The sequence below is a fragment of the Delphinapterus leucas genome, chromosome 16, assembly GCF_059928025.1.
Source record: "Delphinapterus leucas isolate spDelLeu-1000000601 "Yukka" chromosome 16, BTC_Dleu_Yukka2, whole genome shotgun sequence".
Taxonomy (NCBI): Eukaryota; Metazoa; Chordata; class Mammalia; order Artiodactyla; family Monodontidae; genus Delphinapterus; species Delphinapterus leucas.
In genome coordinates, this window is record NC_143144.1 from 44,128,649 (window position 1) to 44,142,483 (window position 13,835).

A 13,835-nucleotide genomic window follows, 5' to 3' on the forward strand; every position below is an offset into this window, starting at 1 on the left:
AGGTATCACTGGGTTTTTCATTACAAGTTGTTTCTGACCATCCAAAAATTATGCAGGTGGCTGGCTGCTAACAGAACTAATGGCTCCACCCACTTCAACAATGGCTATCACATGACTCACAAACCCTGATTTCAATCATAGCGAACTTGAAACTGGGGGAGAATGTCTCACTAATGGTAGTGGACCAGTAAGCCATCATGCGCAGACATGCCGATTCTAAAATTCATGCTCTTTTACCCTTTGTGTGCATCTGCTGGTGTTCGTATTAAAATACAACATGTTGCATTAATTTTTCTCTCCCAGCTTTACTGAGGTGTAACCTACATTTTAACTACCTCCTTAATTAAGGTATAGATATTTCCATCACCCCAGAGAGTTTCCTCTTAACTCCCTGCAATTTCCCTTCCACAGGCTCTAGCCAATCAATCAATCTGCCTTTGACTTTTCTAGAACTTCATATAAATGGAATCACTTGTAGTCTTGTGTCTGGCTTCTTTGACTTAGTGTAGTGTTTTGAGATTCATTCATGTTGTTCTGAGTATCAGTCGTTTTTTTTTTTTTTTGCTGAGAAGCATTCCATAGTATAGATATACTATAATTTGTTTATCCATTCATCTGTTTGAATAACACTGCTGTGAACATTTGCATAAAAATCTTTGTATGGCCATATGAGTAGAGTAAACCTAGGAGTAGAATGGCTAGATGGCAGATGTATGTTTCATGATTTAACATATTGCAAAACTATTTTCCAAAGTGGCCGTTATCCCTTTACATTCCCACCAGCCACACATGAAAGTTCCAGTCTCGCCAACACTTGGCATAGTCAGTCTTTTTAATTTTAGCCATCTTAATTCGTATTTATTTTTTTCTTTGCATTTCCCTGATGACTAATGATGTTGAGCATCTTTTCATGTGCTTATTTCATTTATCTTCTTTTGGGAAATGTCTGTTCACATCTTTTGTCCGTTTTTTAAAAACTGGGTTGTCTTAAGTTATAAGAAATCTTTATGAATGCTGGACACAAACCTTTTGACGAGCATTATTTTTAATGGGCGTATCTCACTTCATTACTGAAATGTAAGGATCAGCTTACAATGGGATTGGGAAGGAGGAGTTGGCAGTCTGTACGTTCACAAATCTTGCTAAGCTGGACATTGCTGCCCTGATTCGAGGTAGTAATATAGTCTTAGTATTAGGTGCAGCAAAAGCTCCATAAACAAAATTCTTGTCTATCCTTATTAGCTATTTCTACAGGGACTTACTTTGAAGTTGTTTTACAGTTTACTGTGTTTCATATCATCTCAACAGTAACTGAGAACTTTTCTCAAACATTACACCCAGCTTTTTTCAATACATGGTACCTACTGGAGGATTCTAGATCAAAGTATTAAAGTAAAGTAAATTAGGAGGTTAAGACAAGGCAGAAGCTCAGCTTCAGAGAAGGAGAGACCTAATACCTCCGTATAAAATAAGACAGAAACTAGTAGCTCTATTAATTATTTAAAGCCATGATTTTATAACACTGACAACAATAAAATGTATGGCCTAGGACAAAAATAAGTTCTTCATTGTTTCCTAATGTTCATAGTGCACTGGTACCAGTGTGTCCCTTTTAACTCTTCTAGCAAGTAGCCAATACCGATGCACGCTCAAATATTTTGAATATATGTGCATTTTTCTTTCACTTTAAGATGACTTCAAAGGCTGTAACTATTACACCATCACTAATTCTTAAAAGTTTTCTAAAAATGCTGTTATTGTTTCCCAGTGATGAACATGCATCAAACATAGAAAATAAGAACGAAAAATTCTTAGTTAAATCTCGTACGTGTGCTCTAATGAGCTATCTCATTTCATCAGGGAAAAGAACAGGATTCTGTCCTGCAGACGTGATGGTGAGAGGCTCTGATGTGTGGAGAGCTTCTCTGTTTCTCAGAACAGCTCCTGGCCCCCCACTGGGCTCTCATGTACAAGCTGGCCTGATGCGGGGATGGCAGTACCACCCACGGAGCCAGACACTGCTTTCTACTTTATTCAACATTAATGCACAAGCACAAGTGGACTTACTTACTGTGGGGACAACTAAAGGGCACCTAGGAGGAGAGAGGGACCCTCGGGGCAAGAACCACACAACAGAGACCCATCTTCACAAAAAACGGCTCAATGTTGATTTCCACGCAGGAGCAGGGCATGGTCAGCTCGAATTTGGTGATAACATCAGGGTGAAGGACCCCCAGCTTCCCGATGCTCTGACCCCGGGCAAAGATCTCAGCACATCGCCCGGGGAAGAATGCAGGGCCTTCTGATGCTTTGATCACATATCCTCCCTTCTTTTCGCCAGGAGGCACATCAAGTAGCTGCATGATTCTGTCCAGAAGCCCATGGATTATCTCAAACCCAGGATTCTTGCTGTAATAAACAGCACAGAGATGCCTGTAGTTTCTTGCACCTACATCTCTGCTAGAATCTTTTATTACAATGTCAGAGATTTCAAACAGTTTCAGAGGAAGGGGCATCTTCCGATTCGCAGCTATGGTCTTTAGGAGGCCAGGAAGAAGGGTAGTGCGTGCCACCTGAAATTCAGCTGTTTTAGGATTACTTATGAGGACTGCCTTTGTTGCAGAGATATCCAAACCCAGTTTATCAGCAATATCTTCTTGGGAGCACAGAGCAAAGGTAAGTGCCTCAGTGAATCCAGCAGCTGCCATGTCGTGTCTCAGGAGTTCTGTGAGTTTATTTAGGGGAAATTGATTAGCTATGGTGTATGTTTTCGGGAGAGTCATCTGAATGTTGTTATATCCGTAAGCAATAGCTGCATCTTCTATGATATCACAGGCGTGGATAATGTCAGCTCTGGTTGGAGGGATTTCAATTTCAATCTGATTCCCATCGCCTATGACTTCTGACTTTAAACACATCCTGGTCAGAAGCTTGGCAAGATTTTCTGGAGTTTCTCTGATCCCAACTTCTTTGTTAATTAGATCAGCTCTCACCATCTCCTTTCAATAAGCCAGTTCTGGAAAGGTATGTAATTTTCCATTAGGAAAAACTACCTCAGCTGCTTCAACCGTAAATTGATTCTCACAATATTCACTGAACGTGGTAACAATGATATCAAGAACTATTTTTGCCTTAGTAAAGTCAGTCCCTGTGCATTCAATAAATATATTTCTAGTATTTACTGTTATTTTGGAATGATGTCCATTGATGACTGGAGGCATTGAAAGGACGGCACCATTGCTATCATAGATAACCGGATACAGAGGTTTATTTTCAATTATATGTAAATAATGTTTAAGGTGGTTGTCAGTCTTGTATATGTTCATCAGTTCACAGGCTGTATACTCCTTGGTCTTATTTAGAGGCTTGAATTTGATATCAGAAGGTTTCTTCGCAGTATAAGTAAATGGGCCTGACAAAGTGTCCAAGTCATGGGTACCAATAGCAACCAAGGCTCTTTTCCTGCAAATGTTCTGATGTAACTTCTCCTGAAGTTCAATGAAGCTTTCATATCGATCTTTAGTAAACTTTATGTTTCGGAGAACTGCTGCAACAGCATACGGGCATATTTTAGCTGTCTCTTCTGTGATGATCAATTTCTGGATTTCTCCATTAGGTATTACCCGTTTATACATTGGAGCCTTTATCCTTTCTTTGAAGACCTGAAGTCCTCGAACCAATCCTTCCAGACATAGGAGATCATATCTATTGGCAGGGGCATCAATTTTGTAGAGAACAACATCAGAGGCCCCCTGTGCCTTTTCATTACCTTGTTCCTTACTTATAATTTCCTTCTCAGATGTAATTTCTTCAAGTTCCAGACCAAATTCAAAACACAGTTCATCAAATTCTTCGTCAGTGTAGGTCCGGCCCAGAGCTCGGAAGAGCAAATCGCGCTTCAGGCTGACAGTCGGCATGGCGAGACCCGCCCACTGCGCCCGCGCGGCGAGCTGGCCTCTCAGAAAGATTTGAATGACAATAGACTCAAAGTCATAAAGTCCTGTCCATGAAATGTTACTTCCTTATGGATCTGGCAACAAATTATTAGTACCTTTTAAAAAATCAAACAAAATACAACACAACAAATTTTTTTTAAAAAGAGGATTCTGGTGAATTAAGGGTTTTGTTTGTTTTATTTTGTGATAGCTGCATGTTAAGATTTTTATTTATTTTATTATTATTTTTTTTTTTGCGGTACGCGGGCCTCTCACTGCCGTGGCCTCTCCCGTTGCGGAGCACAGGCTCCGGACGCGTAAGCCCAGCGGCCACAGCCCACGGGCCCAGCTGCTCTGCGGCACGCGGGATCCTCCCGGACCGGGGCCCGAACCTGTGTCCCCCGCATCGGCAGGCGGACCCTCAACCACTGCGCCACCAGGGAAGCCCTGCATGTTAAGATTTTAATCACCTGCACCATCTATATGGGCTGGAGGGAATTGTAAAACACCAGGGAAACATTTAAGTTTTAAAGCCCTTAGAACAAAATAAGGGGCTATTTTTAGATGTCTAAATTGCCTTTGGGAAGGGAAGGAGTGGCTCTTAATAAATTTAATTATTATTTGGGGGCTACAGGAAGGAGTCATATGGTAAAGCTTACAGAGTTCCAAATCTCGATTTGCTATCTCTTCATAAACTCTTTCCATTTGTTTCTTATTCCCTACATCTCAGATTGATCACAAAAACAACTAAATGTTCCATTTTTTACTTTAGCATCAATTGATAAGCAGGTTTAGAAGCTTCATACCCCTACACCAACCGCAAAGAGTTTCTTAAAGTATTTTTCATCTAGACTATCCTCTCCCATGAATTTTTTTTTTTTTTTTTTTTGTGCTTCTCACCGCTGAGGCCTCTCCCGTTGCAGAGCACAGGCTCCGGACGCGCAGGCTCAGTGGCCATGGCTCATGGGCCCAGCCACTCCGCGGCATGTGGGATCTTCCCGGACTGGGGCACGAAGGCGCGTCCCCCGCATCGGCAGGCGGACTCTCAACCACTGCGCCACCAGGGAAGCACTCTCCCTTGAATTTTTTTCCCTTGTTACATCGAGATACGCTTTTTTTTGAGTAAGTGAGGAAGTAAGATTTGGGTTAGAATTAATGAGCCAGAAATTGTCTGCCTGTGTGTACCCTTCTCCTTGCAGTTAAGTTATGCCTCCATCTTAAGTGTCTTAGAGAAAAGGTGAAAGTGCTGATCCTCTCCAGCACTAAAATGGTACGTTTCTAAGAAGACACCTATAATCTTTCCCTATCTTGATAACCTGCACAGTCTCAACTTAAGGGGCTACTTAAAACAAATAAACAGCAAAATGTTTTAAGCCCTGGTGAAAATTTTAAAGCACATGTAAATATGTAAAGAAAAATCAATCTATAATCCAGTCCTATGCTTTGCTTGGGTGAGTGGGAAGATCTTCTCATAGAAAGATGAAAGAGAAAGTTGATTAATTAATTAACATGAAAAATTGAGAATTTCTTGTTTTGTTTTGGCCCCTTATCTGATGTTTTCTTATTGGCTATTTGACCTTGATAGGATAAAAATCTCTCATATATAAATTTCTCATTTATATAAGTTAGATTGTTTCTAAAATGTCATTCATTAATCAATATTATGTTCTCATTCAAAAATCCAGCACCATTATATTATCAATACATCCAATTTTTTTCTGTCATACTGGTGAACCCAAAACAGGTATTATTGTTTTCCAGATCTCTAGCTGTGTTTATAAGTGTACTTATTCTCATTAGAAAAAACTGATTATTATTGTATAAAATGAACATGAATTTTAAAAACATGGTCAAAACAAAGCTATAGCCATGATAGTTACCTCATATTCTAGGTGGTTCTAACAAACACTATCACAACGGTAGATTTTAATAACTTACCCTTTCCCCATAATGAATTGCGTAAAAACACTATTTTATATTAAATAACTGAAAAGTCTATTTTTTAAACTAAAATGTCAGAAATTACCCCTTTAAAACTGCAAAACAAGCAGTCATTAAACTCTTAAAACTGCAGGTTAAATTTGACACCATATCTAGATAGAAAAAGAATGCATAAAGTCGGCAGATTTTGTTTGAGTTTAGGTGCTTTTCTTCTCTTCTCACAAAGGCCCCAGCCATGTGAGTAGTGAAATTTAAGTGCCATTAAAAAAAATCAGTGAATACGGGGTTCTCAAGAAACTTAGATTAGCCAGTGTGAGAATTTTTGAAATTAGTAAAACCTCCTACATGGTTAGGGACATTATCCACACTGAACATAAATGTGATAATTTTGGAGTCCTTTGAAATCCATTTCTCATAAAAGTATTTGGGTGATAACAACACAAATGATTACAAAGTTTTGGCATCACCCTTTCTTAAAGCTTTCCAGAAAAGGAATTCTCACTTTCCATAAATAATATTTTATATTTACAATGAATGTAATCTCTTGTAGTAGGTTAAATTAATTATTTTTCTTTTTGTGATCAGAGGACATGGAGAACAGTTGGCTACATTTTAATCACAAAATAAATCACGGTGTACAATCCACAATTTTCAGTTCTGGTTTGCCCCAGTACTCCACAGTATTAGGTGATTTAGAAAAATCACCTAATTTTTCATTGCTTTCTATTAAAATGTTCACCAAAGTTCAATGCATGCCAGAATTTATTTTTGCAACAAATTAATTGGAGTTAAATAATTGAAAACAAAAAACTGGAACTTAAAAAAGTTATTAGGAATCATCATGTTAGATGCAATAATCACATTTTCAATCTGTGTTGGCTTGGGTTAATATATACTTAAAAGTCATGGGACTTCCCTGGTAGTGCATGGTTAAGAATCTGCCTGCCAATGTAGGGGTCACAGTTTCCATCCCTGGTCTGGGAAGATCCCACATGCCGAGGAGCAACTAAGCCCGTGAGCCACAACTACTGAGCCTAAGCTCTAGAGCCCACGAGCCACAACTACTGAACCTGCATGCCACAACTACTGAAGCCCGCATGCCTAGAGCCCGTGCTCCACAAGAGAAGCCACTGCAATGAGAAGCCTGCGCACCACAATGAAGAGTAGCCCCCGCTCATTGCAGCTAGGGAAAGCCCGCACGCAGCAATGGTGACCCAATGCAGCCAAAAATTAATAAATGAATAAATTAATTAATTAAAAAAAATCATGGGGATCTAATAGTTGGAAACTAACTTCATGTTTAACACACACACACACATACACACACACACGTGTACACATATACATGGAACTGAAACAAAAGATTCATGGAGATATATTTACCTATAAATCCTATGCAGTGTTTTCTTCCGTATTTCATTAAATAATGCTTTTTATAACACACTAAATTAATTTAACAACACATTAATAGATGTGGATGCAACCTTCAGTCTGAAAAGAGCTAGACTAGAAAAGGAGGCAGATGTGTGCTGAATACTTACAAAGTAATATTGCATGTGCTAACAGAGAATGTACCAGCTGCAACTAGAAAGAGAGGGAAGTATTTTTATTTAGGGTGGAAATGTCAAGAAGATCTGCTGTAAAAGGTGACGTGCTGATTCTTAATATATAAATAAGAATCAACAATGGCAGGGATGAGAATGTGGGTAGATGAAGAAAGAGGAAGGAATGTCTGTAGAGAGAAGATGATATTTGAGCAGCATCTTGAAAACTGAACGAGAGTTCTCCCAAAATCCAGTGGCTCTAAATTATAAAAAGTCTCATATACCATGCTGAGGAGCTTGGCCTTTATTTTTTAATAAACAGAAAGATGTAGAACACACATAATGGTTATGACTGTAGGCTTTGGGGTCAGACTGTCTAAATTGAAATTTTGGCCTCACTACCTAGTAGCTATGCAACCTTGAGCTGGTTACTGCTTTCTGTGCCTGTTTTCTCATGTATAAATGGGGACAATAATACTGTTTACCTTACAGAGTTGTAAAAGTTAAATGAGTTAATACATTTAAAATTTTGTTTTGGCCTATAAAAGCCACAATAAGTTTTAGTTGATATTTATTATTTTATTAAAGGAGGATGCCATATAAAGAAGTGAAAGAAAATGAGGACTTATTGCTGGCTGGTTTGTAAGGGATTAGCAAACTACGATCTGGGGGCCATATCTGGCAGTGGCCTGTTTTCTTGGGGTCAGCCAGCAAAGAATGATTTTAACATATTTCTAAGGGTTGCAACAAAGAAGAAAAAGAATATGCAACAGAAACTGTATGTGGAGAATAAAGCCTAAAATATTTACTATCTTGCAATTTCCAAATAAGTTTGTCAATCCCTAATTCCCAGAGTGGGATTTCTTCCACAAGAGTAATAGCAAGTATTTCATTAAACTTGAAGTGTCTTGTTGTCACTTCAAACTATTTGTGCCAAGAGACTAGCAAGCAAGGAACTGGGTCACCATCCTGCCAGGAGTTACTGACCCTGTTCATATTGTGTGCTGTACACAGTAAGGACAGGGAAAACATGTTTGTCACACAGGGGACTTATTGTTGGTACTTTTCTTGCACAATTTTGATGATACTTGGACAAGTGTAGCAGCCAGTTTGAGAATACTGTGGTGACTAGGGGACTTAGATCTCTCTGCAGTGGTGTGGCAGGCAGAATTATGACACCCAAGATGATTACGCACCCTAATCCTGTGAATATGAATATGATGAAACACTACCATCGCCAATAGGTTGCCTCATGTCATAAAAGGAACTCGTGATGTAATTATGGTTACTAATTAATTGAATGTAAGATAGAGATTCTTCTGTACTACTTAGGTGGATCTACTGTAATCACATGAATTCTTAAAAGTAGAAAAGAAAGGAAGGAGATAAGACTTTAGGACTCCAGGTGGTACAGCTGAGAGAGTATGCATTTGAATGCAGGCAGTTACTAGCCAGTTACTAGCTCTGAGACCTTGGGCTTGTTGCTAAAATACTCTGAGCATGTTAACTCATCTGCAAAGTACAAAATAGAATATCTGCACAAAGAGTTCTACCAGAAATAAATTAAACATAATAATTCATGAAAGGGGGCCATACACAAGGTACTCAACAAATATTAATTTCCTTCTCTCCTCTAATTTATTGAATACTACTACATGCAAAAAAACTATGAGGGAATACATAAAATGTATGAGGTTCTACCTTTTAAGGAGCTTAGAATCTAATTAAGGATAGATTTTATATATATATGTATATATATATATATATATATATACACAAATATGGCAAATATGACATTTTAGAATAGTCATCTATGCCTTTGTGAAATTTTATCTCTATTTGAAACTAATATTGGAATTAGATCCATACAACCTTATAGTAATTCTTTTTTATTATCATGCCTTTGCTTCCTGTGTTGGGTTTCCTTCGCACCAAATTTATGCACTGAGAAGTATGTGCCCTCTCTCCCTAGCATTGCATCCATAGCCTTTACTGCATTTGCACTGTGTGTAATGAATAGATCGAAGTAGGAATGTTTGTCTTCCCAGCATGTCGTTCTCTCTCTGCACCTGCTCCTCTTAACACTTCACTCCCAAACACAGATAATTTCCCCCTGTGGCAACTGTTTCTGGAATGAGCCAAACACAGAGCCAGCCAAATGAACCCATTTGAGATGAATAGGAAATCAAAGGGATTGGAAATGGAACCATCCCAGGAATCCTGAGCCAGTCTGACCCAAATGGGAGACCTGTCAGACTAGGGGAGCTGCCTCACCAAGGTTACTGCACGTGATCCCGCAGCAGAGCCTGCGGGATCCAGGGGACACCGAGTCCTCCTAACATTGGTAATTACGTGCTGCTGTTGTCTCACTGTGAGCATGGCGGGACTCACATTGTCACTCTTAGGAGGCTTCGTTTCTCACCTGTCCTCGGATGTTCATGGAGCTGCAGGTCTGAGCCAGACAATAACACTGCAGCAGAGACTGTGCATGGGGTTTTGATTTTTACTTGCTACAGGCAGCCTTGTAGATTACACTGGGGGCCTGTAATTTTTTTTTTTTTTTTTTTGCTTGGCTCTGACTCTGAAAGAATTTCAATATCCGGGCAACGAAAACCGAAATTAGAACACTCAACAGGCATCACCAAGACTTTGTAGACATCTCTGTTAGCAGACAGAAAATGACTCAACATCTAATGACTGTAAACAGACCATGGTAAGGGCTGTCTGTAGCCCAGCAAGGAAAGACTTTTCCATTTCAGCAGTGGACTTCTATAGCTAATAACTACTACAGGGTTAACTCCTTAGTGATTTTTGACTTGGGGAAAGACAGGTTATTAAGGGGGATATTTTTACAATCTTCTTTTTAAAGAGGGTTATCTCTGATTAATCCTTTAAAATATTTCAAGAGCTCCTGTAAACTAAATGTTCACTTAAAAAAACAAAAGCAAAAAAAAAGAAGACTCAGAATTGCCATCAGTCCTTAGGTAGAATAGTAATACCTATGTGTAGTTAGTCAGGGATATTGGTTAATAATTTCTCTGGTTTGGATACAAACTAAAGAAAGTAAGACAAAAATATTTCGAACTCATGTCTTTTTCAAAACAACATTTGTTTTACTTTATTATGAAATTCACGTAGATTATTGGGGAACATTTACAAAATGCAGACAGGTAGTAAGGAAAAAAAGTGCCAACTGTAATCCCAGCATGCAGAGATAACAACTTTTATGAAATGTAACTTGAGAGCAAGGACCATACAGTGGTCTTGTGCCTTGCATAAATTAAGTCAGCAGTTCTCAAACTTGATTGACTATTGGGTCAACCCTGGAACTAAAACACAAACAGCAACCAAACCTACAAACTTACTAAGTCACATTTTCCAGGTGACTGTCCTTGTTGTCTGTGTTTTCAGAAAGCTGCATAGGTGATTCTGGTGCACAGTCATGGGTGAAAATAACTGGATTACAGACTAAGAATGATTTTTTAAATGGTGATAAACAAGTAAAATGAAAAGATATTGCATCAAAAGAAATGTGAGTGCATAAACTGGATATGTGATTTCTTTTTCTCAACTGCAGAATGTCCTTATATTGCTTAAAGTCTTAAATCAGCAGTGGAGAACTCCCGTATACATAATGCTGCTTTGTGCCAGAAGAACTCCAGCCTTAATCATCTTGAGACTGTTCCATCTACCTTTGACTAGCTCCTGACCAAAAGCTTTAAGCATCAGATGTCTGTTTTTTGGCTATGGCCTCAAACCTCCCCATTAACTGGTGACGTGCTGTCTGGTATATTCATTTCCTAGTTTTCAAACTCCTGACTCCAAGTTCTGGATTCAGTATCCCTTTTGTATTATTTTTTTCTTTGGAAACATTTATAACTCATCCTTTTCTTTTTTTTCTGCAGATTAGGAAGAGGGTCTATAGTATGTCTCTGGTTTTGGTTTAGGCTTTTTGTTTTCTTCCTCTTAGAAATTCCTCCTTCCTGCCCTGGCCTGGTGGAACTAGCTAGGCTAACCACCTTGGGCTATTCAAAGGCCAACACTCTTGCACATGAGGTTCCTTGGAACTCAGATTCTAAGCCATAAAGAAGAGTTGAATAAAAGTGCCCTATTGGAGGGCCTCTTTCATTCTTCTTCAAGACTCTATGCATAGGTTTGTATTCACTGAAGTGTAGCCCTTTATTCATTCCTTAAACAAAGTGATCTCCAGAGGCTATACTGAAAGGGGAAGGACACATGGCAAAATCAGAGGCCTAATCCTATATGGAATTCCGAGGTTTTCCACCAGTAAACCGTCAATAATAAAATGTAGGTTGGGAGATTGCTTCAAGATGTGGAGAAGTAAGACGTGGAGATCACCTTCCTCCCCACAGAGACATCAAAAATACATCTATATGTGGAATAACTACTACAGAACACCTACTGAACACTGGCAGAAGACCTCAGACTTCCCAAAAGGCAAGAAACTCCCCAAGTACCTGCCCGTGTGGCTGACAGGGTCTTGCTGCTCCAGCCAGGTGTCAGACCTGAGCCTTGAGGTGGGAGAGCCGAGTTCAGGACATTGGACCACCAAAGGCCTCCTGGCTCCATGTAATATCAAACGGCGAGAGCTCTCCCAGAGATCTCCATCTCAACGTTAAGACCCAGCTCCACTCAACGACCAGCAAGCTCCAGTGCTAGACACCCAATGCCAAACAACGAGCAAGACAGGAGAACAACCCCAAACATTCGCAGAGAGGCTGCCTAAAATCATAATAAGTTCACAGACACCCCAAAACCACCAAAACAGGACCAAACACAGTCCTGCCCACCAGAAAGACAAGATCCAGCCTCATCCACCAGAAAACAGGCACCAGTCCCCTCCACCAGGAAGCCTACACAACTCACTGAGCCAACCTTATCCACTGGGGGCAGACACCAAAAACAACGGGAACTATGAATCTGCAGCCTGCGAAAAGGAAACCCCAAACACAAGAGTTAAGCAAAATGAGAAGATAAAAACACAGCAGATGAAGGAGCAAGGTAGAAACCTACCAGACCAAACAAATAAAGAAGAAATAGGCAGTCTACCTGAAAAAGAAGTCAGAGTAATGATAGTAAAGATGATACAAAATCTTGGAAACAGAATGGAGAAAATACAAGAAATGTTTAACAAGGACCTAGAAGAACTAAAGAGCAAACAAACAATGATGAACAACACAATAAATGAAATTAAAAATTCTCTAGAAGGAATCAATAGCAGAATAACAGATGCAGAAGAATGGATAAGTGACCTGGAAGATAAAATAGTGGAAATAACTACCACAGAGAAGAAGAAAGAAGAAAGAATGAAAAGAATTGAGGACAGTCTCAGAGACCTCTGGGACAACATTAAATGCACCAACATTCGAATTACAGGGGTCCCAGAAGAAGAAGAAGAAAAAAAAAAGGGACTGAGAAAATATTTGAAGAGATTATAGTTGAAAACTTCCCTAATATGGGAAAGGAAATAAATCAAGTCCAGGAAGTGCAGAGAGTCCCATACAGAATAAATCCAAGGAGAAACATGCGAAGACACATATTAATCAAACTATCAAAAATTAAATACAAAGAAAAAATATTAAAAGCAGCAAGGGGAAAGCAATAAATAACATACAAGGGAATCCCCATAATGTTAACAGCTGATCTTTCAGCAGAAACTCTGCAAGCCAGAAGGGACTGGCAGGAAATATGTGAAGTGATGAAAGGGAAAAACCTACAACCAAGATTACTCTACCCAGCAAGGATCTCATTCAGATTTGACAGAAAACTTAGAAACTTTACAGACAAGCAAAAGCAAAGAGAATTCAGCACTGCCAAACCAGCTCTACAACAAATGCTAAAGGAACTTCTCTAAGTGGGAAACACAAGAGAAGAAAAGGACCTGAAAAAACAAACCCAAAACAATTAAGGAAATGGTCATAGGAACATACATATCAATAATTACCTTAAACATGAATGGATTAAATGCTCCATCCAAAAAACACAGGCTCGCTGAATGGATACAAAAACAAGACCCATATATATGCTGTCTACAAGAGACCCACGTCAGACCTAGGGACACATACAGACTGAAAGTGAGGGGATGGAAAAAGATATTCCATGCAAATGGAAATCAAAAGAGAGATGGAGTAGCAATTCTCATATCAGACAAAATAGACTTTAAAATAAAACTATCACAAGAGACACTGAAGGACACTACATAATGATCAAGGGATCAATCCAAGAAGATATAACAATTGTAAATATTTATGCACCCAACGTAGCAGCACCTCAATACATAAGGGAAAGGCAAACAGCCATAAAAGGGGAAATCAACAGTAACACAATAATAGTAAGGGAGTTTAACACCCCACTTTCAACGATGGACAGATCAACCAAAATGAAAATAAATAAG

The 13,835-nt window shown here is 39.1% G+C and overlaps 1 pseudogene; it reads right to left on the minus strand.

Annotated features, from left to right (window-relative positions):
• Nucleotides 1-814: 814 nt before the first annotated feature.
• Nucleotides 815-3,936, minus strand: LOC111172640 (phenylalanine--tRNA ligase beta subunit pseudogene; annotated as a pseudogene).
• Between the last annotated feature and the right edge of the window lie 9,899 nt (nucleotides 3,937-13,835).